The sequence below is a fragment of the Triticum dicoccoides genome, chromosome 4B (genome assembly GCF_002162155.2).
Source record: "Triticum dicoccoides isolate Atlit2015 ecotype Zavitan chromosome 4B, WEW_v2.0, whole genome shotgun sequence".
NCBI lineage: Eukaryota > Viridiplantae > Streptophyta > Magnoliopsida > Poales > Poaceae > Triticum > Triticum dicoccoides.
The window spans coordinates 651,175,995-651,198,193 of record NC_041387.1 but is presented as its reverse complement, the minus strand read 5'-3'; positions in this window follow the sequence as shown (position 1 = coordinate 651,198,193).

The following is a 22,199-nucleotide window of genomic DNA, read 5'->3' as shown; positions in this document are numbered from 1 at the left end:
TATGGGCCTAATGGGCCAAGAGGGGAAACACAGCAGCCAGCAGGGGCTGCTGCACCCCCCATGTGGGCCGAACCAGAGGAGGAAGGAAAGAGGAGAAGAGAGAAGGAGGGGGAGGGATTCGGCCTCCCCTTCCTTCCATCCTCTCTCCTCCTTCGTTCCTCCTGCGGAAAATATGGTAAGGGAGGGCGAATTGGACCGGGGCCCCAAGTAGGTGAAGGAAATATGCCCTAGAGGCAATAACAAAGTTATTATTTGTTTACTTATTTCATGATACATGTTTATTATTCATGCTAGAATTGTATTAACCGGAAACTTAGTACATGTGTGAATACATAGACAAAACATAGTGTCCCTAGTATGCCTCTACTTGACTAGCTTGTTAATCAAAGATGGTTATGTTTCCTAACTATAGACATGTGTTGTCATTTGATGAACGGGATCACATCATTAGGAGAATGATGTGATGGACATGACCCATCCGTTAGCTTAGCATTATGATCGTTTCAGTTTTATTGCTACTGCTCTCTTCATGACTTATACATGTTCCTCAGACTATGAGATTATGCAACTCCCGAATACCGGAGGAACACTTTGTGTGCTACCAAGCGTCACAATGTAACTGGGTGATTATAAAGGTGCTCTACAGGTGTCTCCGATGGTACTTGTTGAGTTGGCATAGATCAAGATTAGGATTTGTCACTCCGATTGTCGGAGAGGTATCTCTGGGCCCTCTCGGTAATGCACATCACTATAAGCCTTGCAAGCAATGTGACTAATGAGTTAGTTGTGGGATGATACATTACGGAACGAGTAAAGAGACTTGCCAGTAACGAGATTGAACTAGGTATTGAGATACCGATGATCAAATCTCGGGCAAGTAACATACCGATTACAAAGGGAACAACGTATGTGTTATGCGGTTTGACCGATAAAGATCTTCGTAGAATATGTAGGAACCAATATGAGCATCCAGGTTCCGTAATTGGTTATTGACCGGAAATGAGTCTCGGTCATGTCTACATAGTTCTCGAACCCGTAGGGTCCACACGCTTAACATTTTGTGACGATTTGTATTATGAGTTATGTGATTTAATGACCAAAGTTTGTTTGGAGTTCCGGATGAGATCGGGGACATGACGAGGAGTCTCGAAATGGTCAAGCTGTAAAGATCGATATATTCGAAGGCTATATTCGGACATCGGAAAGGTTTCGAGTGATTCGGGTATTTTTCGGAGTACCGGAGAGTTACGGGAATTCGCGGGGAGAAGTATTGGGCCTTATTGGGCCATACGGGAAAGAGAGAGGGGCTGCCTAGGGCAGGCCACACACCCCCCAAGGCCTAGTCCGAATTGGACTAGGGGGAGGGGCGGCGCCCCCTCCTTCCTTCTCTTCTCTCTTCCCTTTCCTTCTCTCCTACTCCTACTACTTAGAAGGGGGGACTCCTACTCCTGGTGGGAGTAGGACGCCCCAGGGAGCGCCATAGTAAGGGCCGGCCCTCCCCTCCTCCACTCCTTTATATACGGGGGATGGGAGCACCCCATAGACACACAAGTTGATCATTGATCTTTAGCTGTGTGCGGTGCCCCCCTCCACCATAATCCACCTCGGTCATATCGTGCGATGCTTAGGTGAAGCCCTGCGTCAGTAGCTTCATCAACACGGTCATCACGCCGTCGTGTTGACGGAACTCTCCCTCGAAGCTCTACTGGATCGTGAGTTCGTGGGACGTCACCGAGCTGAACGTGTGCAGATCACGGAGGTGCCGTACATTCGGTACTAGGATCGATCGATCATGAAGACGTATGACTACATCAACCGCGTTGTCATAACGCTTTCGCTTATGGTCTACGAGGGTATGTGGACAACACTCTCCCCTCTCATTGCGATGCATCACCATGATCTTGCGTGTGTGTAGGATTTTTTTGAAATACTATGTTCCCCAACAGTGGCATCCGATCCAGGTTTATGCGTAGATGTTATATGCATGAGTAGAACATAAGTGAGTTGTGGGCGATACTAGTCATACTGCTTACGAGCATGTCATACTTTGATTCAGCGGTATTGTTAGATGAAGCGGCCCGGACCGACATTACGCGTACGCTTACGCGAGAATGGTTCTACCGACGTGCTTCGCACATAGGTGGCTGGCGGGTGTCAGTTTCTCCAACTTTAGTTGAATCGAGTGTCGCTACGCCCGGTCATTGTTGAAGGTTAAAACATCACTAACTTGACGAAATATCGTTGTGGTTTTGATGCATAGGTAAGAACGGTTCTTGCTTAGCCCGTAGTAGCCACGTAAAACTTGCAACAACAAAGTAGAGGATGTCTAACTTGTTTTTGCAGGGCATGTTGTGATGTGATATGGTCAAGACATGATACTAAATTTTATTGTATGAGATGATCATGTTTTGTAACAGAGTTATCGACAACTAGCAGGAGCCATATGGTTGTCGCTTTATTGTATGCAATGCAATCGCCATGTAATTGCTTTACTTTATCACTAAGCGGCAGCAATAGTCGTAGAAGCATAAGATTGGCGAGACGACAACGATGCTACAATGGAGATCAAGTTGTCGCACCGGTGATGATGGTGATCATGACGGTGCTTCGAAGATGGAGATCACAAGCACGAGATGATGATGGCCATATCATGTCACTTATATTGATGGCATGTGATGTTTATCTTTTATGCATCTTATTTTGCTATGATTGACGGTAGCATTATAAGATGATCTCTCACTAAATTTCAAGGTATAAGTGTTCTCCCTGAGTATGCACCATTGCCAAAGTTTGTCGTGCTGAGACACCACGTGATGATCGGGTGTGATAAGCTCTACGTTCACATACAACGGGTGCAAACCAGTTTTGCACACGCAGAAATACTCGGGTTAAACTTGATGAGCCTAGCATATGCAGATATGGCCTCGAAACACTGAGACCGAAAGGTCGAGCGTGAATCATATAGTAGATATGATCAACATAGTGATGTTCACCATTGAAAACTACTCCATTTCATGGGATGATCAGACATGGTTTAGTTGATTTGGATCACGTGATCACTTAGAAGATTAGAGGGATGTCTATCTAAGTGGGAGTTCTTAAGTAATATGATTAATTGAACTTTAATTTATCATGAACTTAGTCCTGATAGTATTTTGCAAATAATGTTGTAGATCAATAGCTTGCATTGTTGCTTCACTATGTTTTATATGTGTTCCTAGAGAAAACTAAGTTGAAAGATGATAGTAGCAATAATGTGGACTGGGTCCGTGATCTGAGGTTTATCCTCATTATTGCACAGAAGAATTATGTCCTTGATGCACCGCTAGGTGACAGACCTATTGCAGGAGCAGATGCAGACATTATGAACGTTTAGCTAGCTCAATATGATGACTACTTGATAGTTTAGTGCACCATGCTTAACGGCTTAGAATCGGGACTTCGAAGACGTTTTTAACGTCATAGACCATATGAGATGTTGCAGGAGTTGAAGTTAATATTTCAAGCAAATAACCGAGTTGAGAGATATTAAGTCTCCAACAAGTTCTATAGCTAAAAGATGGAGGAGAATAGCTCAAGCACTAAGCATGTGCACAGATTGTCTGGGTACTACAATCGCTTGAATCAAGTGGGAGTTAATCTTCTAGATAAGATAGTGATTGACAGAGTTCTCTAGTCACCATCACCAAGTTAGTAGAACTTCATGATGAACTATAGTATTCAAGGGATGACAAAAACGATTCCCGAGCTTTTCATGATGATGAAATTGATGAAGGTAGGAATCAAGAAAGAGCATCAAGTGTTGATGATTAACAAGACCACTAGTTTCAAGAAAAGGGCAAAGGGAAAGAAAGGGAACTTCATGTAGAATGGCAAGCAAGTTGTCACTTTCGTGAAGAAGCCCAAAGCTAGACTAAAGCCTGAAACTGAGTGCTTCTACTGCAAAGGAAATGGTCACTAGAAGCGGAAATGCCCTGAATATTTGGTGGATAAGAAGGATGGCAAAGTGAACAAGGGTATATTTGATATATAGGTTATTGATGTGTACCTTACTAGTGTTTATAGTAGCCCCTGGGTATTTGATACTTGTTCGCTTGCTAAAAATGAGTAACTCGAAATAGGAGTTACAAAATAAACAGAGACTAGTTGAGGGTGAAGTGACGATGTGTGTTGGAAGTGGTTCCAAGATTGATATGATCATCATCGCACACTCCCTATACTTTCGGGATTAGTTTTACACCTAAATAAATGTTATTTGGCATTTGCGTTGAGCATGAATATGATTTGATCATGTTTATTGCAATACGGTTATTCATTTGAAGTCAGAGAATAATTGTTGTTCTGTTTACATGAATAAAACCTTCGATGGTCATACACCCAATGAAAATAGTTTGTTGGATCTCGATCGTAGTGATACACATATTCATAATATTGATGCCAAAAGATGCAAAGTTGATAATGATAGTGCAACTTATTTGTGGCACTACCGTTTGGGTCATATCGGTGTAAAGCGCATGAAGAAACTCCATAAAGATGGATTTTTTGGAATCACTTGGTTATGAATCATTTGATGCTTGCGAACCGTGCCTTTTTGGCAAGATGACTAAAACTCCGTTCTCCGGAACAATGGAACGAGCTACTGACTTGTTGGAAATAATACATACCGATGTATGCGGTCCAATGAGTGTTGATGCTCGTGGCGGGTATCGTTATTTTCTAACCTTCACAAATGATTTGAGCAGATATGAGTATATCTACTTAATGAAGCACAAGTCTGAAACATTTGAAAAGTTCAAAGAATTTCAGAATGAAGTGGAGAATCATTGTAACAAGAAAATAAATTTTCTACAATCTGATCGTAGAGGAGAATATTTGAGTTACGAGTTTTGACTTCATTTAAAAACATTGTGGAATAGTTTCACAACTCATGCCACATGGAACACCACAGTGTAATGGTGTGTCCGAACGTCGTAACCGCACTTTATTGGATATGGTGCGATCTATGATGTATCTTACCGATTTACCACTATCGTTTTGGGGTAATGCATTAGAGACAGCTGCATTCACTTTAAATAGGGCACCATCAAAATCCGTTGAGACGACGCCTTATGAACTGTGGTTTGGCAAGAAACCAAAGTTGTCGTTTCTTAAATTTTGGGGCTGCAATGCTTATGTGAAAAAGTTTCAACCTAATAAGCTCGAACCCAAATCGGAGAAGTGCGTCTTCATAGAATACCCAAAGGAAACTGTTGGGTACACCTTCTATCACAGATCTGAAGACAAAATCTTTGTTGCTAAAAATGGATCCTTTCTAGAGAAGGAGTTTCTCTCGAAAGAAGTGAGTGGGAGAAAAGTAGAACTCGATGAGGTAACTATACCTGCTCCCTTATTGGAAAGTAGTTCATCACATAAATCAGTTCTTGTGATCCCTACACCAATTAGTGAGGAAACTGATGATAATGATCATTAAACTTCGGATCAAGTTACTACCGAACCTCGTAGATCAACCGGAGTAAGATCCGCACCAGAGTGGTACGGTAATCCTATCCTGGAGGTCATGATTACTTGACCATGATGAACCTACGAACTATGAGGAAGCGATGATGGGCCCAGATTCCGCGAAATGGCTTGAGGCCATGAAATCTGAGATGGGATCCATGTATGAGAACAAAGTGTGGACTTTGGTGGACTTGCCCGATGATCGGCAAGCCATTAAGAATAAATGGATCTCCAAGAGTAAGACGGACACTGATAGTAGTGTTACTATCTACAAAGCTCGACTTGTCGCAAAAGTTTTCGACAAGTTCAAGGAGTTGACTACGATGAGACTTTCTCACCCGTAGCGATGCTTAAGTCTGTCCAAATCATGTTAGCAATTGTTGCATTTTATGATTATGAAATTTGGCAAATGGATGTCAAAACTGCATTCCTGAATGGATTTCTGGAAGAAGAGTTGTATATGATGCAACCGGAAGGTTTTGTCGATCCAAAGGGTGCTAGCAAAGCGTGCAAGCTCCAGCGATCCATTTATGGATGGGTGCAAGCCTCTCGGAGTTGGAATAAACGCTTTGATAGTGTGATCAAAGCATATGGTTTTATATAGACTTTTGGAGAAGCATGTATTTACAAGAAAGTGAGTGGGAGCTTTGTAGCATTCTAATATTATATGTGGATGACATATTGTTGATTGGAAATGATACAGAATTTATGGATAACATAAAGGGATACTTGAATAAGAGTTTTTCAATGAAAGACCTTGGTGAAGCTGCTTACATATTGGGCATCAAGATCTATAGAGATGGATCAAGATTCTTGATAAGATTTTTCAATGAGTAAATACCTTGACAAGTTTTTGAAAGAGTTCAAAATGGATCAGTCAAAGAAGGAGTTATTGTCTGTATTACAAGGTGTAAAGTTGAGTAAGACTCAAAGCCCGACCACGGCAGAAGATAGAAAGAGAATGAAAGTCATTTCCTATGCCACAGTCATAGGTTCTATAAAGTATGTTGTGCTGTGTACTAGACCTATTGTGTACCTAGCCATGAGTTTGGCAAGGGGGCACAATAGTGATCTAAGAGTAGATCACTGGACAACGGTCAAACTTATCCTTAGTGAGGACTAAGGAAATGTTTCTCGATGATGGGGTGATAAAGAGTTCGTCGTAAAGAGTTACATCGATGCAAGCTTTTACACCGATCCAGATGACTCTAAGTCTCAATCTGGATACATATTGAAAGTAGGAGCAAATAGCTAGAGTAGCTCTATGCAGAGCATTGTAGACATAGAATATTTGCAAAATACATACGGCTCTGAATTTGACAGACCCATTGACTAAACTTCTCTCACGATCAAAACATGATCACACCTTAGTACTCTTTCGGTGTTGATCACATTAAGATGTGAACTAGATTATTGATTTTAGTAAATCCTTTGGGTGTTAGTCACATGGAGATGTGAACTAATCACATAAAGATGTGAACTATTGGTGTTAAATCACATGACGATGTGAACTAGATTATTGATTCTAGTAAATCCTTTGGGTGTTAGTCACATGGCGATGTGAATCAATCACATAAAGATGTGAACTATTGGTGTTAAATCACATGAATATGTGAACTAGATTATTGACTCTAGTGCAAGTGGGGGACTGAAGGAAATATGCCCTAGAGGCAATAATAAAGTTATTATTTATTTCCTTATTTCATGATAAATGTTTATTATTCAGGCTAGAATTGTATTAACCGGAAACTTAGTACATGTGTGAATACATAGACAAAACATAGTATCCCTAGTATGCCTCTACTTGACTAGCTCGTTCATCAAAGATGGTTATGTTTCCTAACCATAGACATGTGTTGTCATTTGATGAACGGGATGACATCATTAGGAGAATGATGTGATGGACATGACCCATCTGTTAGCTTAGCATTATGATCGTTTCAGTTTCATTGCTACTGCTCTCTTCATGACTTATACATGTTTCTCAGACTAAGATATTATGCAACTCCCGAATACCGGAGGAACACTTTGTGTGCTACCAAATGTCATAACGTAACTGGGTGATTATAATGGTCCTCTACATGTGTCTCCGATGGTACTTGTTGAGTTGGCATAGATCAAGATTAGGATTTGTCACTCCGATTGTCATAGAGGTATCTGTGGGCCCTCTTAGTAATGCACATCACTATAAGCCTTGCAAGCAATGTGACTAATGAGTTAGTTGCGGGATGATACATTACGGAACAAGTAAAGAGACTTGCCGGTAACAAGATTGAACTAGGTATTGAGATACCGACGATCGAATCTCGGGCAAGTAACAAACTGATGACAAGGGGAACAACGTATGTTGTTATGCGGTTTGAATGATAAAGATCTTCGTAGAATATGTAGGAACCAATATCAGCATCCAGGTTCCGCTATTGGTTATTGACCGGAAATGAGTCTCGGTCATGTCTACATAGTTCTCGAACCCGTTGGGTCCGCACGCTTAACGTTCTGTGACGATTTGTATTATGAGTTATGTGATTTGATGACCGAAGTTTGTTCGGAGTCCCGGATGAGATCGGGGACATGACGAGGAGTCTCGAAATGGTCGAGCCGTAAAGATCGATATATTGAAAGTCTATATTCGTACATCGGAAAGGTTCCACATGATTCGGGTATTTTTCAGAGTACCGGAGAGTTACGGGAATTCGCCGGGAGAAGTATTGGGCCTTATTGGGCCACACTGGAAACAGAGAGGGGCTGCCTAGGGCAGGCTGCACGCCCCCCAAGGCCTGGTCCAAATTGGACTAGGGGAGGGGCGGCGCTCCCTCCTTCCTTCTCTTCTCTCTTTCCTTTCCTTCTCTCCTACTCCTACTACTTGGCAGGGGGGATCCTACTCCCGGTGGGAGTAGGACTCCCCAGGGCGCGCCATAGTAAGGGCAGCCCCCCCCCCTCCTCCACTCTTTTATATACGGGGGAGGGGTGCACCCCATAGATACACAAGTTGATCATTGATCTTTAGCCGTGTGTGGTGGCCCCATCCACCATAATCCACCTCGGTCATATCGTACCGCTGCTTAGGTGAAGCCCTACGTTGGCAGCTTCATCAACACCGTCATCACGCCGTCGTGTTGACGGAACTCTCCCTCGAAGCTCTACTGGATGAGTTCGTGGGACGTCACCGAGCTGAACGTGTGCAGATCGCGGAGGTGCCGTACGTTCGGTACTAGGATCGGTCGATCGTGAAAACGTACGACTACATCAACCGCGTTGTCATAATGCTTCTGCTTATGGTCTACGAGGGTACGTGGACACCACTCTTCCCTCTAGTTGCTATGCATCACCATGATCTTGCGTGTACGTAGGAATTTTTTTGAAATACGACGTTCCCTAACAGTAGGATTCCTCCTACTTGGGGCACCCTAAGGCTACTCCCCGCCCCCTCCCACGTATATATATGTGGGGTCGGGGTGCCTAGAAGACACACCAACGTTTGTTAGCCATGTGCGCCCCCCTCCATAGTTTACGCCTCCGGTCATATTCCCGTAGTGCTTAGGCGAAGCTCTGCACGGATAACTTCACCATCACCGTCACCATGCCGTCGTGCTGACGGAACTCATCTACTTCCTTGACACTCTGCTGGATTAAGAGTTTGAGGGATGTCATCGAGCTGAACATGTGCAGAACTCGGAGGTGACGTACGTTTGGTACTTGATCGGTCGGAACAAGAAGAAGTTCGACTACATCAACCACGTTGTCAAACGCTTCAGCTTTCGGTCGACGAGGGTACGTAGAAACATTCTCCCCCTCTCGTCGCTACGCATCTCCTAGATAGATCTTGCGTGAGCGTAGGAATTTTTTTCAAATTGCATTCTACGTTCCCCAATACCCAGAGCATGCAGCAACTAGCATTGATGTTGAGCGACGCAACAGGACATGAAGGAGGCACTGATGGATGCGGCCTCTCAGGCGTCGCCACTTCAATGCGAACGCCGCATGCTAAGAAACCAACCCGGCCACTGCACCGCACTAAAGCGGGCTAATCGCCTGTTCACCTGGCTTGGCCGCCATATATAAGCCCTGCTCCGGCAATGCACATCCACACCTCCTCCTCTTTGACCCCCTCCTCCTCTTCGAGCCCGTCCTATACCCTCCGAGTCCTTCCTCCTACAGTGATGATGCCGAAGTCATGGTGGTCCGTGCCAGCAGGCGGTGGAGGAGGGAGTTCATCCTTCGGTGGATCTTGGCGTCGCCGCTCGCGCTCTCCAAGGCCCTCGACGTCTACGACTGCCAGCTCCTCCGGCAAGGAGGAGATCTTCATCTCCTCAGGCGACGAGGACGACCAGAAGCCGCAACAATAGTGGGAACAACGGTCGCGCTTCCTCGCGGAGGCGGCTTTGATGGACAAAGAATTCGTCCATCAGATGGCCCGATGCCACAGTCCCCGCTTGTGCTACCACGTCAAGCCGGAGCTGGCATCCCCACCCTAGAGGGTCAAGGAGGATCCTTCCTCCTCAGCGCCGCCGCGACATCAAGATTGGATGTCTCATTAAGGACGAGCACCACCACCATCGGCACACAGCCGGTACATGTGCATTACGGGCCCGCCTCGTCGCCACGCGGCTACCTCCACCAAGCCGTCAAGGAGGAGTTGTCGCTGGTGATAAGGAAGGCACATGGTCGCATCCTCCATTACCTCGCAGGCGAAAGTGTCGGCGGTCCCTCGGGCTCGAGGGCCATCGTCTCAGAGGAGGAGCGTGCGGTGCGTCAGCGGGCGCGGTAGGACCTGCGCAACGCCACCCGCTGGTCCTCGTTCACCAAGACCGGCGTGGTGCCGGAATGGGTCCGCAATGACCCTGACCTCGGCGTCGCGTGGGCCCTCGACTGCTCGGTCACCACCAATGAGACGGACGCCAGGCGCCTCTGCCGCCTAACCAGCGAGATCGCCAGGTACGACGAGGAGTGAGCGAGACCATCGACGCCGGCAAGGGCAAGGCCGCCGCTAGGGTTTTGCCGGCAGTGGCCGCACCGGCACTCCACACCGTGCAACGGGAGGTAGAGCCGCTATGCCACGAGCGGCAGGTAGCCACCGAACATGGTTGTCGCGGCCCTCAGGCCCTCCGCCGTTGGAGGGACGACGATGAAGACGACGATGGTGCGGATGGACGCAATGATGTGGTAGGATAGGGCGGCCACGTGTACGAGGTGGTCGTTTGTTAAATGGTTTAGGTTTTTTTTAGTTTTTAGTTAAATGGTCAAACTATCAATCATTTTATGTAAATTATGTCTGAATTTTAATGAAATCCATCGTGTTTGCACGAATTTCGTACGGTTATTTGAAATAGTGATTGAAATGTATACGGGTAGCGTTGGATGGCAGCTGTCGGTGTCAAAACCGGCGGATCTCGGGTAGGGGGTCCCGAACTGTGCGTCTAGGCGGATGGTAACAGGAGACAAGGGACATGATGTTTTTACCCAGGTTCGGGCCCTCTTGATGGAGGTAAAACCCTACGTCTTGCTTGATTAATATTGATGATGTGGGTTACAAGAGTGGATCTACCACGAGATCAAAGAGGCTAAACCCTAGAAGCTAGCCTATGGTATGATTGTTGTTCGTCCTATGGACTAAAGCCATCCGGTTTATATAGACACCGGAGAGGGCTAGGGTTACACAGAGTCGGTTACAAAGGTAGGAGATCTACATATCCGTATCGCCAAGCTTGCCTTCCACGCCAAGGAAAGTCCCATCCGGACATGGGACGAAGTCTTCAATCTTGTATCTGCATAGTCTTGGAGTCCGGCCGATGATGATAGTTCGGCTATCCGGACACCCCCTAGTCCGGAACTCCCTCAGTAGCCCCTGAACCAGGCTTCAATGACGACGAGTCCGGCACACATATTGTCTTCGGCATTGCAAGGCGGGTTCCTCCTCCGAATAATTTATAGAAGATTGTGAACACCAGGATAGTGTCCGGCTCTGCAAAATAATTTCCACATGCCACCGTAGAGAGAATAATATTCACACAAGTTCAATCTGCTGACGTATTCCGTGGCGTGACGTCACACCACAACCAAGCCTTTATTTGAAACGTTTTTATTGTAACACTTCAGCGCGTTTAGCGAGGCGATTTCCTTGGCACGTCTTGTCGAAGCAGAGATCGTGTTCCCCTTATTCCGGGATTCCCATCAATACGGACGTGGGTAACCCAACCGCGCCATCAATCGCGACGCTTGGGGGATAAGCGAGTTTTACCAGGCCGGTGGGGACGCGTGTTTCTGTCCGCCCATATAAGGGGATAAAGATCCAACCTTTTTACCCGCGCCTTCTTCCTCCTTGGCTTATCCATCTCTGCGAACTCGAGCTCTAGCGCCCAAGCCTGCACATCTCACCTCAACCTTCTCCGAACATGTCCGGAGCGGGAGGCAAGTGGATGGCCTCCTCCGTCACGGAGGGGCATATCCAGAAGCTGCGCAGCGCCGGATACTTGTCCAGCGACATCGCGCATCGGCTCCCCGACGAGGGAGAGCTCATCCCCACCCCTAGGCCCCATGAGAGGGTAGTATTCCTTCCCCATTTCCTCCGCGGACTGGGCTTCCCACTTCATCCCTTTGTCCGGGGGCTCATGTTCTACTACGGCCTAGATTTCCATGATCTGGCCCCGAATTTTATCCTCAACATCTCGGCGTTTATCGTCGTGTGCGAGGCCTTCCTCTGCATCCAGCCCCACTTCGGCTTGTGGCTCAAGACCTTCAGTGTCAAGCCGAAGGTTGTGAAGGGCAGCCAAGCGGAGTGCGGAGGCGCCATGGTGGGCAGGATGTCCCACGTTACGTGGCTGGAGGGCACCTTTGTGGAAACCATCAAGGGGTGGCAATCGGGGTGGTTTTATATCACCGAGCCGCGTGATCCCGAATGGGCAGCGGCCCCCGAATTCAGATCCGGCATCCCCACACGGCTCACCTCCTGGAAAGAGAGCGGCCGGATTTGGGGCAATTCGGAGGAGCTGACCGGACTCCAAGCCTGCGTCCAAAAGCTGGTGGAGAAGAAGCTCAAGCTTGTCAACATAGTCCAGGTCATGCTCATCCGCCAGATTCTCCCGTGCCAACGACGGGGCTCCAATATGTGGGAGTTCGATCCGGCGCAGCACCAGACTTTGAATGGGCTCTTCAACACTACGTACGAAGAGGTCTGGAAGGTGTTGTTCAAGGGCGCCGAGGCTCCCGCATCCGCTACCAAAGATCGCGGATTCATCTCGCAGCGTCCAGCTGATGAGGTAATGATATTGTCCTTTACGGGACGCTTGTCATTCATAGTTTGACTCTATGCGGGATCTAAACTCCCTTTCCTTTGACAGGACTGGCTGAAGAAGGCCGCACAGGCTATCTGTCCGGCCCCATTGCCAGAGGACCCAGCTGACGCCCGCCTAACGGGGCTGCTGGCTCCGGCACCCCACGTGGTGCCGGAGAAGACGGCCAAGAAGAAGGCCACGGGGACTCGGAAGAGTTCCCGTTTTCAGGTGCTATCGGACGATGAATCCGAGGCCGACTTCTCCCACCGAGGCGAGGAGGAGAAGAAGAAAGCCTCTCCCCCAGCGGGGGGAGGGAAGAAAAGGAAGGCCTCCCCAACAAGGGAGGCCGAAGGGTCGAAGAGGGGAAAAACTCTACCCCCGGACTGTTCCGCCAACGCCAGTGACGACGACGAGGACTGGCCTCCAAGGGCCAAGCCTCTGGAGAGATCGTAAGTATCCGAACTCCCGAATAACTTCAAGGGTTTTCGTTTTCCGCCACATTATGTCTTTCTAATGCCGCATACAACCCTGCGGTCCACCTAAGGATGATCTCCCCACTTCGTCGAGCGGGTCCTTAGGGGCGTCGGATATGGATTCTCTTACGACTGCCTCCACCCCCCGTGATGCGGACGATGCCGAGGTGGGATCCCAGGAAGGGACCCACCAAGAGGAGAGGGCCCTGGAGGTGTCGCAGGACAACCTCCCGGACTTTGCACCAGACTCAGCCCCGGAACCCATAGTGGCTCTGGAGTCCGGCGGGCGACCCCTTCGTAAGAAGGGCAAGACCGCGACGCCGGCTGCCTCCGTCCAACCGGAGGTGCCGGATAATTTGCTAGAGGCGCTCAATAGCGCCTCTATTGAAGAGCAACACTGCACTGTTATGAGTGCGGTGATTCAGAAAGTTCAGCTCGCCAAGAACGGGCTGACTGAAGCCTGCAGCAGCCTTCTAACAGGCTTTGAGGTAAGAATTTCAATATATGTAAAATGGTACCGCATAGACAGTAGCCCCTGATGCTCGGTTCGGTGTTCGGAAAGAAAAGCCGGACTGAGGATCTTTAGAAAGATAAACGCAGGAGTCATGAAAATATGTCAATATGGGATTGCAGGCTGTGCTGCTCACCTCTGCCGCACTGACTGCGGAGGTCAATACTTTGAAGGAAAACCTCGAGCGGTCCGAGAACAAGCTCGGCCATGCCAAGAAGCAGCTCGAGGAAAAAGAAGGTGAGTAATACCTTGTGAAAATTGTACCTTACAGAAAAGGATTTCGGTTGCAAGAAAAATGACAAGGATAACTGGGGTATTGCAGGGGACACTAACGAGGTGGCGACCTTGAAGGAGGTGGTGGCCTCGGCCGAACGCAATGCGGCTGCGGAGAGCACCGAGCGAGAGAAACAGGAGGCGCGGGTGGCGGAGGTACAACAAGAGCTCCAGGATCTCGTGAGGAAACATGAGAGCCTGGAGCGTGACTCGAAGACTCAAGAGTCTGAGCTTGCAACGGCTCTTGAGAGTGCCAAAGCCGCTAAGGCCGAAGCCTATAGGGCCCTCCAGGAGATCGAGGCGGTAAAGAAAATAGCAGCGGGTAAGGCATTTTTCATGCAAAGTAAGCATGTGAGTGTTAATTACCTGTCGCTTACCCGAATTCGGAGTTCTCCAGGAGCGTTCGCAGATCTTCCTCGCAGCATGTCCGATGCTGCCGCATTCTACCGAGTCGAGGAGGGGAGCTCAACGGAGAAGGTCTTCTGGTCTCAATATGCTGAGGCCGGACATCCGGTGCCCCTTAGCGACCAGCTGAAGCAGCTGGTCGAGCTCCACAAGGCGGCCGAACAGGCCATGAAGGGCCTCATAGTTCGGCTGTGGCCTAAGGAGGCCGTGCTTGGGAGCTACTTCGGCCTGGTGCGGCGGCTGGTGGATGCGTGCCCGTGGGTTGAAGTTATCAAGAACTCCGCCTGTATCGAGGGTGCGCGTCGGGCCCTTGCCCGCGCAAAGGTGCACTGGGGCAAGATGGATGCCCAGAAGCTTGTGACGGACCCCCCACCAGAGGGCAAGGAGCATCGCATGCCCGAGATGTATTATAGGAGTGTGCTGAAGGGCGCCCGCACTATTGCGGGTGAGTGCTCCAAAGATGTAATATTTGAGTAGACTCGCATTTTGTTATCCTGTGCGCTAAAAACTTGGTTCATATGCGCTAAGCAACACTTGTTAATTTAAAATATTACCTTCTGTGCGGCTGTTTATCAAATCTGAGAGATGGCAAGTCGTTGGCTTCAGCCCCCATGCCACGAGTGCTGGGGTGTTCGGGATAAACTCGAGCGCTCTTGTTCCCATTTTTGGGTCCATCTAGGGAGGCGCTCAACACAACGAACAAGGCAACCAGACTTATAATGCTTGAACACTCTCACTTAGCCATAGAATTCTATAATTTTAAATTTCGGCGAAGCCCCTAGTTTTTGGAAGGCCGAATTTGGGGCGCTATCCACGCCTTGGCCGGACAGAATCCGGCTCCTCGCTCGAAGCGGCATAAGTCTTTAGGGACTCGCAAAGAACCTCTCGAACAGCGACCAGCTCTCGCCTCATCATGACGGTCAGTTTTAGCTTTCTCCACGGAGGCGTTAACCCAGCTCAACTGGGGCGCAATCGCAGTGGTTCTCCCAGTGCTACCTTAGCCGATAAAACGGAACGTAAGGTACCAAAACATGGGAGCCGGGCAAACCCAACTATTGACCCAAGAACATGATTCGGAGCCGATGCATATAATGCTATAAGTTTGGGGTGCCGCACTTGTGAAAGTGTTCGGACTTATCACACCATAACGCGGGAAACATAAGCCCCTGGTGTATTTAGCTGTACCAAAACGTATGGATGCAACATGTCATAGATGAACATATGTGTAAGAAAGAAATGCAATTAGAAGCAAAAATGTGCTGCATTGCTTTATTCAATAAAAACTGCTGTAAGTGCAGGACGATACAAGTGGTGCGGTAAGCAAGGGATGGGACTCTTTAACATGTCCCCCTCCAGGGGTAGGCTACGGAAGAATGCATAAAACAGATTTAATGCTCAAGATGGAGACCACCTGGATTTTCGTTGTAGCCTTTCTCCTTCCCTGGCTATTGCATCGTGGGTTCGGCATGTCTACTGCCGGACAGGGCCTCTGACGAACGGAGTCCTGTAGGTAAAAAATAAAAGGAAAAGAAAAAGAAACGACACACTTAAGAGCCCCTGGTGCGGTTGAGCCACAGTCTGGGCTTATCGTGGACGAGCCCCTTGCCCCATGCCCATGGTATCTTCAGAGCGTAATGGAGTACGTGAAGGGTCTGTCTTGATGTTTTATAGGGGCTGGGCTTGGGGCCACACTGCTACGCGTGCTCGGAACGTGCCAGGTGGTCGTGTTGTAGGTTACTCCGGGCACACTTAGCTGTGTCCGGCCGCTTGGCAGCCGGACTCGAGAATTGCCTTAAAAGGCTACTTTGTACTTCTGCCGCGAGAGCCGCTGTATGTTCCTCCGTTCGGAGGGAGCGTTCAGTGTTTCCGTTGACCGTGATGACTCCTCTAGGGCCTGGCATCTTAAGCTTGAGGTATGCGTAGTGCGGCACCGCGTTGAACTTTGCGAACGCGGTACGTCCGAGCAAGGCATGATAGCCGCTGCGGAACGGGACTATGTCGAAGATTAACTCCTTGCTTTGGAAGTTATCCGGGGATCCGACGACCACTTCCAGTGTAACTGAGCCTGTACAATTGGCTTCTACACCTGGTATGACGCCTTTAAAGGTCGTCTTGGTAGGTTTAATCCTTGAGGGGTCTATGCCCATTTTGTGCACCGTGTCCTGATAAAGTAGGTTTAGGCTGCTGCCGCCGTCCATCAGGACTCTGGTAAGATGAAATCCATCGTCGATTGGGTTTAGAACCAATGCGGCGAACCCACCATGGCGAATGCTGGTGGGGTGGTCCCTCCGGTCAAAGGTGATCGGGCAAGAGGACCATGGATTGAACTTCGGGGCAACTGGCTCCATCGCGTATACATCCCTGAGTGCACGCTTCCGCTCCCTTTTGGGTATGTGCATGGCATATATCATGTTCACCGTCCACACCTGTGAGGGGAAACCCTTCCGTCCTCTATTGTTCGGCGGTCGGGTCTCTTCCTCATCGTCGCTATGTAGCCCCTTGTCGCTGTTTTTGGCAATTAACTTGCATGCCTGCTTGAACACCCAACAGTCCTTATTGGTGTGGTTAGCTGGCTTTTTAGGGGTGCCATGTATCTGGCACAAGTGGTCGAGAATTTGGTCCAAATTGGACGGACCCTGAGTTGTTCTTTTGAATGGCTTTTTCCGTTGACCGGGTTTAGAGCCTGTGAATCCGGCATTGACTGCCGTATCCTCACTGTTATCGCCGTTAATGCGGCGTTTGTTTTTGTAGTGACGCGACCTGCCACTACGGTCCTTGATATCTGGAATGCCAGAATTTTTGTTGAGGTTGTTGCTGCGTGCTAGCCAGCTGTCCTCACCCGCACAGAAGCGGGTCATGAGTGATGTAAGGGCTGCCATGGATTTCGGCTTTTCCTGTCCCAGGTGCCGGGCAAGCCACTCGTCGCGGATGTTATGCTTGAAGGCCGCGAGGGCCTCGGCATCCGGACAGTCGACGATTTGGTTTTTCTTGGTTAAGAACCGTGTCCAGAATTGTCTGGCCGATTCATCTGGCTGCTGAATTATGTGGCTTAGGTCATCTGCGTCTGGTGGTCGCACGTACGTGCCTTGTAAGTTATCGAGGAATGCGGCTTCCAGGTCCTCCCAACTCCCGATTGACTCTGCTGGCAAGCTGTTAAGCTAGTGCCGGGCTGGTCCTTTAAGTTTGAGTGGGAGATATTTGATGGCGTGGAGATCGTCTCCGCGGGCCATGTGGATGTGGAGGAGATAGTCCTCGATCCAGACCGCGGGGTCTGTTGTGCCATCATAAGATTCAATATTGACGGGTTTAAACCCTTCTGGGATTTGATGATCCATTACCTCATCTGTGAAGTACAGTGGGTGTGCGGCGCCTCTGTACTGGGCGATATCGCGACGGAGCTCAAAAGAGCTTTGTCTGTTGTGTTCGGCCCGGCCGGACTTACTGTGTCCGGGGTGACGGTGCTCGTCACGTATTGTGGGGCGCCCACGTGATCCATAGATCGATCTTGATTGTCTTGCCTTATCCTCCAATATGTCTCGCAAGTCCGGAGTGTTCCCCTGTGGCCTTGTGCTTTTCGAGCGATGTCGGGGTACGGGTCTAGTGAAGGGCCTTGAGGCCTCTCTGTCGCGACCACGGGGTGGTCGATCAGCCGTATTGTCTCCTGGTGAAGCGGGACCATATGCCTCCACCTCTAATCGGGGGAGCAGCTTACGTTTGGGGTAGCTTTTGGAGGGGCGTTCAAGTTCATGCTCTTCGGCCGCGAGGACTTCGGTCCATCTGTCAGCTAGCAGGTCTTGATCAGCTCTAAGCTGTTGCTGCTTTTTCTTGAGGCTGTTTGCCGTGGCCATAAGCCTACGTTTGAAATGCTCCTGTTCGATGGGATCCTCAAGTACGACGAATTCGTCGTCGTCGAGGCTTGCCTCGTCTCCGGAGGGAGGCATATAGTCCTCTACCTCTTCTTCGGCCGCTCTCTCATGAGGGCTGGCGTCCCCCTCCTCCTGTGCTGGATCTTGCTGGAGTGGGTTGTCTTCGGCACTATCCGGTGTATTATTGTCTCCGGTGCCGGAATCCTCATTCTTGCTATGGCGGGATTTGGAGCGGCACCGCTGACGCCGGCGCTTGGGCTGTTTTTTGGAGGGGTCATCCTCCGCTATTCCTTCGCCGTTTCCATCCTTTGGTATATCCACCATGTATATGTTGTATGAAGAGGTGGCTTTCCAGTGCCCGGTGGGCGCTGGTTCTTGGTCGTCTCCGGCATCGTCGTCCATACCTTCGATGTCCTCAGAGTCGTAATCTAGCATGTCGGCTAGGTCATCGACAGTGGCTACCAAGTGGGTGGTGGGTGGGCTCTGAATTTCTTCGTCGTCCGCATCCCAACCGTTCTGGCCGTAGTCCGGCTAGGCCTCTTCTGATAACGAGAGGTACTTTAGCAAACTCAAGATGTCCCCAAAAGGTGAGTGTTGAAAGATGTCCGCCGTGGTGAACTCCATGATCGGCGCCCAATCGGATTCGACTGGAGGGGGCGCGGGAGGACCGGAGTCCGGCAAGGAGTCCGGCACCTCGGAGTCACGAGCTTCATGGGGGACAAGATCGGTGTTCGGTTCTATCGCCGTAGAGGTTGCAGCCCACGAGGTGGTGTCTAGCCATCCATCCTTGGTCTGCGCAGCCGGCTCCGAGTCGAAGATCGGAGCGGGTTCGAGTGCGGCCTCCAGGGTACTGTCCGGCTGCAGAGCTAAATCATGCCCATCGTGACAGTACGGCATGCTCGGCTGTGGCTCGAATCCGTCGAGGATCAAGTCCCCGCGGATGTCAGCCGTGAAGTTCAAGCTTTAAAATCTGACCTGACGGCCAGGGGCGTAGCCTTCGATCTGCTCCAGCTGGCCAAGCGAATTGGCCCGCAGTGCGAAGCCGCCGAATACGAAGATCTGTCCGGGGAGGAAGTTCTCACCCTGGACTGCATCGTCGTTGATGATCGAAGAAACCATCCAGCCTATCGATGACGGCACAGAGGAACTCTCAATGAAAGCACCAATGTCGGTGTCAAAACCGGCGGATCTCGGGTAGGGGGTCCCGAACTGTGCGTCTAGACGGATGGTAACAGGAGACGAGGGACACGATGTTTTTACCCAGGTTCGGGCCCTCTTGATGGAGGTAAAACCCTACGTCCTGCTTGATTAATATTGATGATGTGGGTTACAAGAGTGGATCTACCACGAGATCAAAGAGGCTAAACCCTAGAAGATAGCCTATGGTACGATTGTTGTTCGTCCTATGGACTAAAGCCATCCGGTTTATATAGACACCGGAGAGGGCTAGGGTTACACAGAGTCGGTTACAAAGGTGGGAGATCTACATATCCGTATCGCCAAGCTTGCCTTCCACGCCAAGGAAAGTCCCATCCGGACACGGGACGAAGTCTTCAATCTTGTATCTTCATAGTCTTGGAGTCCGGCCGATGATGATAGTTCGGCTATCCGGACACCCCCTAGTCCGGAACTCCCTCAGCAGCCTCCCGCATCCGTGTCCGCGGATTGGCCCCCTTGTCCATGGATAGATGCTGGAGCAAATTTGCGGGATGGAGATCCACGTATGTGTCACTACATTACTAGGGAATGCGTTTTTTTACGATCATGGCCATGCATGATGATCTCGTCGTCGTCGTTTGAGCATAGCCACTGCCTGGTGTGATGCCAAAATCCCTCTAGGCAAAGCATGTTGATAACGTGTTCTTTTTTCGAAAAGGAGGATGACCCCCGGCCTCTTCATCTAGGAGATGCATACTGTCATTTTATTAATTATTCTTGAGGACCTTACAAAGTATAATAATAATATGCCTGAATCCACCATCATGGCAGCATCTGCCGCTACTCCTATTCAAATGATGAAGGGATGCAAGCTGGGCCACATACCCATACCTCCCACCTAAGCCTAACATCTAAAGTCGGAGGCCCCGACCAAGTCATCTGTCGGGCCCGGGGCTCAAACCGGTCTGACGCACTCACATGTGTCGTCGCCGCCATCTTTCACTGGTCCATCTTCAAAGCAGATTGAGGTGACAACCATGGCAGGTCCCCCGCCATCAACGCCACCGCGACGCCAAAAGACGACCTCCACCTACGCGAGCCTTGGCAGGTCCTCCGCCATTGACGCCACCACGACGCCACCCGACGACCTCCACCTACGTGACTCCATCTTCAAGCAACAGACATAAATCCATGCTAGGAAAGGGTCGCACCACCGCCATCGCCCACCACCCACAAGCACCACCCAACCCCAAGGTTCCGAAAGCGGCACCTTCAAGAAGGGAACGACGCCGTGAGTGCCGCCACTGCCCAACAGATTTAGGGCTTTCGCCCGGGAAACCTAGGGGAAGGTGAAGTGAGGAGATCAATCCATACCGACGCCTCCAAGGAGGGAAACGACGCCCCCATGTGTCGCCGTCGGCGCGGCCGGTCATGGCCGGCCAGGGATTTCACCCGAATAAGATCTCCGCCACCAGCAGCACATCATGTACAGAATCGGCGACCAAGAGGAAACGCGGCCTGACCAGGCTGGCCCGCACGCCGAATAGGGGAGGAAGGGACGCGCCAGATCGCGCACACCGACCGCCGCAGAAGCCGCCTCGGCCGCCAACGACCACCGAATCCCGCCGCCTGCGCGGCCGGGACACCGGATCCACCACTCGCACGGCTGTTAGCCGGCCATGCCTTGCCAATGGAGTCGCCGCTCCAGATCCGGGGTTCCCCACACAGGAGCAGGGCAACCGAGGCCCCGCCGCCACCATCCTTGGCGCCCCGGGCTTGCCCGACGGCTGCCTCAGGCAGCAGCGACGGAGGGAGGAGGGGAGAGGGTGAGGAGGAGGGGCGGCTAGGGTTGGTAGGAGGCAGCGGCTAGGGTTGGGGGATATTGACCGATACAACCATCTGCCTGCTGATAACGTGTTGAGAGTAAAAAAGAGACAATAAATAGTACAGTAATAAAACGGTGTCTAATCTTATTTCATGGTCGGCACGACGACAAATGACTATCTCCGGCTCTAGTGCTGAGGCAGAATACATGACATTTGCTCTACTTTCTCAAAGACATGTTGGGTATGACAGCTTTTACAGGAGCTTCGTCGGCCGATATTAAGTGCCACAATTTTCTATTGTGACAACGTTACTACTGTTTACTTGTCCGCTAATTCCGTTCAACATGGTCGGACCAAACATATCAAACTGGATATTCACTTTGTTCGGGAGAAGATCACACTTGGCGACATTCGTGTCTTACATGTGCCCTCCTCCTCTCAGTTCGTGGACATCTTCACGAAGGGGTTACCTACTGCTCTTTTTCAAGAGTCTCGCTCTAGTCTTCAGGTCGCATCATCTCCCGCTTCAGACTGCGGGTGCGCTATAGAGTACAGAACACCGATGACACCTCATCTTGGAGTCCACACAAAGCTTCTACCACATAAATATTTCCATGTATTAATATGTGATTGTGTTGTAAATTGTAATCAAACTCTGTAAACTTATGCTGCTATAAATATACGAGGAAGCCAGCCGAGGCAGGCATTGAGCCGCTTGGTCCTTTATACTTTTACACTTTATATACGATTACAAATTGGGGTGCCTCCAAGGGGGTGCCTCTACAAAGGGGCATGAGCAACCGACATGCCAAATAGTAGCCGCCTTGGTAATTCAGAAAATAAGTAGGGACTGAAACGATGAAGAATGGCAGACGATCATTTGGAATTGCGGCAACAGTCTTTGAGCATATTCTTGT